The following is a 6,198-nucleotide window of genomic DNA, read 5'->3' as shown; positions in this document are numbered from 1 at the left end:
CATTTCCTGCAGCACGTGTGGAGTTAAAGGGACGATAACAAAGGAGCAGGTTACTGGGTCTTATCACTGTGTGGGCAGCACGTCTGCGTGCAGGCACGTGCGTCCACACGCCGGGCCCTGCCACTCATGCACTACGCTCCGCTGGCAGAAGGACCTCACACGAGTACCAATTCATGCTTCTTTTCTCATGTCCGTGTGGGGTTCAGTGGCGGTGGCTGTCTTCACTTAGGTCCTTCTACATCCACTGGGGGGGATTCAGTCGCAACATAGATGCTGGCAGCTTCAACACCAATAAGGTTTGCTGAATCTGAATCAGGATTTGTGACAGAATACCAGCATGTAAAATTAAGATTTGACAGTTTAATCTTTTGGCTAAACATTCATTCAGTAAGCAACTTTGCATGATGCGTTTATGGAACTGTTTAAACCTTTATTTAGGGTTGCCCCAGAGGCGTGTGTTATTATTATTTACATGAATGAACTGAAAATGGAGGTCAAACATGTCATGTTTATTAAATATGCAGATGAGGTGGCACTGGCTGGCTTGTTTCACAAGCACAAAGATACAAGCAATGATGTTGACCAACTCTCCTTCATTGAGCAGTGATGCAGGTCTAATGGGGCCATGATTAATGATAAAAGCAAGGAAGTTACACTCCCCAGTGAGAAATCCTTTATATCACTCACTGTTTAGAACCAGCCACAAGTGACATATGTACATAGTTAGGAACACTAATTGATTACAAGGTGACTTTTTTTAGTACACTGAGTATATCTGTATATCTGCCAACCAGAGATTGTATGTAGGACAGTGAAAGGGTTTGGGGTAAGTATGGATATGAGACAAAAAAAATCCATGGCATTTGGGTTGAAAGCATTCTTGTTTTTAATGCAGAATCCAGTGAGCTGTTAACACAGCTGGAAAAACAACTGGTAAGTAGCAAAAGTATGTGCTTGATGTGTAGGACAAAGCTGTGTACGGGAAAACACAAGGAATAGTGATTACAGCAGAACACTTTATAAAAGGTCCAAGTCTCTTCTTTCAGGCTTTTGGATAGAGCACCTGTGGTTAAAAAGAACATCTACAAGAAACCTTTTGTTACAATACAAGTTATTCAGTTGAATCTTGTTAGATGAGACCCATCTGTCTATGTACCTGTCTGTCTATCTATCTATCTATCTATCTATCTATCTATCTATCTATCTATCTATCTATCTATCTATCTATCTATCTATCTATCTATCTATCTATCTATCTATCTATCTATCTATCTATCTATCTACACACACACACACACACACACACAACACACACACACATAAATATAGATAGATAAATGGGGAAAGAGAGAGAAGCTACATTAATACAGTAAATAGAGCTTCTGCAGGAGATGCTTCCGGAGCTTTGCTGGGAGTGTTAACGAGATTAGGATGACTTAATACATCCATTTCATGGTAAGAACAATGCCAATGTAAAATCCTTACATTTCGAAAGTCGCCAGATATAAAAAAACAAACAAAAAAAAACAATAATTAAATCAGTGTGTGCATTACCATGATAGGATCAGGAACAAATCAAACCTTTTAAAGTGTTCTGTTTACATTGACAGAATTCATGAATGAGAAGTGCAACAGAACAAATATCAGAAGTCTAACAGTGCCAAAATGCCAAAGTAAACAAGTATAGATGAGAGTGTTGCCTAAAATGACAAGATTTTACACTGCAACTGAAGGAAAAGGACCTGCCTCACACACAATGCAGACCTGCCTCGCATACAGTACAGACCTGCCTCACATGCAGTACAGACCTGCCTCACAAACAGTGCAGACCTCACATACTTGTTTTAATGTCAGAAAAGGGTTTGCCAGGCATCCCGAGGTTAAGTTTAAGCTTAAGTGTCTATGTGTAATTCTAGTATAATGACATAAGCTGAACAACCATTAAATGGAGATCCACAGTAGTGCAGTATCAGCTCGGCATTTGCTGGGGGCCTTGGACAGTCTGGCAGTTAGGAAGACCATTTTCCTCTGTGCTGTAGGTCCCTTTGAAACTAAATAATTATACTGATAGGTGAATATGTTTTCAGCTCCTTCCAAGCACTGTGTATTTCAACATTAAAAAAAAAAAAATTCTGACTTAAATACCTCCTTTTCAAACAATGCTACCAGACTTACAAGCAATACAGACATACAAACAAATATATTTAAATTTCCCTGTGTTTATGCACAGGGAATGGTAAAGTAGCACACTTCAAACCTTAAACTGCTAGCAACATATTGCTTGACCCATGGCTTGCCTAGGTGAAGCATCTTGGATCATAGCACTTAGTTATGTCTTTGACAATAACTATCTTCGTTTCCAAGGTCAATGCTTTTGTCTCAGTAGAGACTGTATGGGCAGGGATGAACCCACTACCCTTACAAACAAAAAATGGCCTCCCAGAAATCTAACTGCAAAACCTGACATGTTTTTGGCATTGTTTGTCAGCAGATCCAGCATTTCAATTTAGCAAAGAAACACAGTGGCACCAGTCAGACACTGTGGTAACACTGAGGGTAAAATCAGTAACAAGAACCTCATGGAGTCCTTGAGCAGCAAGTGGAAAGTCAGTTGAACCAAAACATTTAGCTAAAGAACCTCTGATACAAGTGTTTACATTGAACAAATTTCACTAAATAGCCTCTGATACAGGTGTTTACTATCAACAGAGGTGTTTACTATCAGCCTCTTAAATGAATTCTGAAAAGGGAAGAATTGTACAGAGTGAAATGTAACATGAGATTTCAACAAATCCTAATCATGTCCAAATCTTTGTTATATACTCTCGACAGAAAGATTGATAGAAAGATTGACTCTCGTTAGAAACATTGAGCATCACACTCTTGCCTTTTCACATATCCATGTGAAATATATACACACATATACATCGATGTGACCCTCTCTATATATTGTAAGATATTGTGAAGAGCCGCACTAGTGTAGACCGAACACACACACCACAGAGGAAGGTGTGTGAAGCTCCAGAGACTGAGTTATTTAGGGGTTTGAGTGATAGGGAGAGCCAGGGGATAGTTGGGGTCATCCTGGGAGTATCTGGTTATGCGAGTTGATCTCCTGGGTACCGCCAACGTCTGTGGTGATAGAGGGTAGGTGTGTGTGTGTTGGGGGGGGGCAAGGGACGAGTGAGCTTACAGAAGCGAAACGTCTGAGGGCGGCAGCCCCTTGCTTGGTTTCAGCTTTTTGAATGTGGAGTGGCATGATGGCTGAGCAGGGAAGCGAATCAGAGCGAGTCTCATTGTGTCTGCTCGCCGCAAACTCATTGTCGCTGTGAGCAACTGGTGAGCACTGGCAGGTGTGGCACCAGGCCCACCAGCCGTGCCCTCACTGGCTGTCTGTAACAGCAGCGGGCAATCGGGGTTGAGAGGTTTCAGCACCAGTGAACAGAGGCTGGGGTCTCTCGGTCAGAGATTTAACCTCAGAGCTGAGTAGCCCACCATCACTATGGAAACCAACCTTTGTGGAAACACCTACCTTCCACAGTCACTGGTCACTTTCTTTTGGCACACCTTACAAATGCATTTTTTATAGAGGCACAGTTTATAGAGGTGTACTTACAGAATGTAGCCAAGCTGTTGCCATGCATAACGTGCCCACCGGCCTCGGCTACATATATCACAGGTCGATCTCTGACCACAGGACCACTGCTGGCTAGATTTTGTTTGGACATGGATGATTCTCACACCACAGAGAGACTACGGTAGCAGCATGGTAGCGTGTTGTGCTGGTATGAGTGCATGAGGCATAGTGTTGCTGGAGAGTTTCTTTACACTGTCTGCTTGTGGTCCAAAATTGAGCAAAGCTCATAGAGGAAGAGTTGAAGAGGGTTAGGCATAAATACACACATGGCATTAGTCTTTATATACAAGGTTTTTCTAATAAATAACTAATAAGCATTCTAATAACTTGCTGTTTCTAATAATGTAGACACAAGTTCTGCGCACGTGGCTGGTAGGGCTTTGCTAGGCATAACTAATCATCTAATCATCATCGCTAAATCATCACTATATAATAAAGGCAGAATGAGTTTATTCAGAAATGTCAGATTAACTACTGCCACTGCAAGCCAGATTTTTGCATTTATGAAAGATTTTTAAAGCCAAGGGGAACAGTGAATATGCATTTGTGTAACAAAATTACAACTGGGTTTAGTTCAAATCACTTAAGTAAATTAAGCATTTTAGTTACTTGAGTCAAACCAATCATTTCCATAAAGCTGTGTACTCAGTGTGGATATTGGTGGAAAGGTGTCTTATGTATTCAGTATGTGAAATGTCCTCATACAAAAATACTTACTGTATTTCACCCTAGATGAGGTTATTGTCTGTTTTGTGCAGTTTTCCATTTTGGCGTTGACTTATGCAGGTTGCTGATGTTATTTATGTAGGGTCTTTGAAAGGTTTTAAAGACAGATGGCAGGAGGTGCAGTGTAATCTTATGAGACTCCAAGCACAGACATCCACCTCTCCCTTCATGTTCTGTCTTTCAACCCAGTCTGTGCAGGCCATGCCATTCACGGCCACAGCAAATTACGGCAGCCTCCGGGGCGATCAAAGGTCCCAGTGTCAGGCTCAGGGCAGGGGAGGATGGGCGTTCTCCTCAGCCTCAATCAACTTTTCTGCCTGCACAAGCTAATGAGGAGGTGAGGGGGTCTGCCTCGAGGGGGCTTTCAACATGAAGTGGGTCCTGTACTTTAGGCAAAGAGAGAGTGAGAGCGAGCGAGATCACAGAGTCACATTTGGTGCTGAGAACTGTGATTGTCCCGTTTTGGTGAGAGAATTCATAAAGTGCTCCATGGAGGGAATTTTTTGGATTGACTTTTCATGGAATGTTTCTGAAATTCCCAGTGGTTTCTGAAATTTGGAATGATACCCAATCCATTATCACAGATGTACAGCTCACTTGTACCATATGCACGGCTTGCAGGGTATCATTCTCTTAAATCAAGATACGAAGCATTCTTTAGACATTAGTTCGTCATTATCACTGTAATGTTCCTTGAGCATCAGGGAGATAAGCTTTTCCATTCATCCGAGTGGGGATTAAAGGACTGACATAAAGAATGAGACGTGTGATGAAGGTGTGCAGATGCAATCCCTCTTCTCACCCTCCTCGTGAAGATTCCAGGCAGCAAGCGAGCACAAGACAGACGTCTGTGCTAATAAGCAGCTAAAGACACAGGCGCCAGCTCCGGCGGATGCTCGGGAAAATATGCAAAACTCTTTGCAGCTGTAATGCTCCTGAACCGCACAGCAGATAACCTGGTCTTTTCCCCGCAGTGTGCGCAACGCTACTGTCTTTCTGACATCATTGGGGCTTCATGAGAAAGACACATTTATCCATTTAATATACAAGAATAATATTCAACAACATTATGTGAAGTGTAATGTTCTTAATGTTTGTTTTGGGAAGGGTGTTAGGCTGTAGATTAGAAATCAACAACAGAGGGGAAGTACAGGGTAGAGACATGACCACCAGAGGAGAATCGAATTACTGTGCATAACCTCTTCATCACTTTTCCATTTGATAAACCATCGAATGCATTTTGATTTTCTGGGTTGGGAGACGATTGTTTCCTGCCATTCGGTGTGATGGATTCGACTAATGCCGTAGCTCGTGGTCATTCTTACATTGCCAGTGTAGTCTCGCAGGGGCGTATTGTAATGGCATGAACAGTCACGTACATTACGCATGCCACGGATGGCTCTTCTCCCCCTGTGCCTCTCGGTGTGAATTACGGATGTAGCAAGGGCCATCTTGTGCTGGCAACGTTTCATTTTCAAACGTTGTGCTTGACTGCCATCAAGTGGCCGGTTTCGACAGTGCCGCACAGATCATCGCGACGCACCTTCTAGCTGAAACGTCTCCGGTTCTTCCTCTAGGCTGTCCGTTCCCCCAGCCTCCGTAACGTTCTCGCGACTCAAGCCTTCGCACCGTGTCTTTTGTCAGTGTGTTTACTAACTTTAGGGGCAAATGCAGAGCTTTAGAGAATGATGGCATGCAATCAGACCTTCCCTTTGGGACTCGCTACCAGTATTATTGGCACATGCATCAGCACTTATGTGCCTTCTGTCATTTCTGTTTTATGGACTTTGATTTCCTATTTAACTTTAAGAGTTACGTCGCAGGCTAATAGGAAT

Source organism: Electrophorus electricus, chromosome 16 (genome assembly GCF_041902795.1).
Source record: "Electrophorus electricus isolate QZ-2024a chromosome 16, ASM4190279v1, whole genome shotgun sequence".
In the NCBI taxonomy this organism is placed as follows: domain Eukaryota; kingdom Metazoa; phylum Chordata; class Actinopteri; order Gymnotiformes; family Gymnotidae; genus Electrophorus; species Electrophorus electricus.
This window is presented reverse-complemented; position numbering follows the sequence as displayed.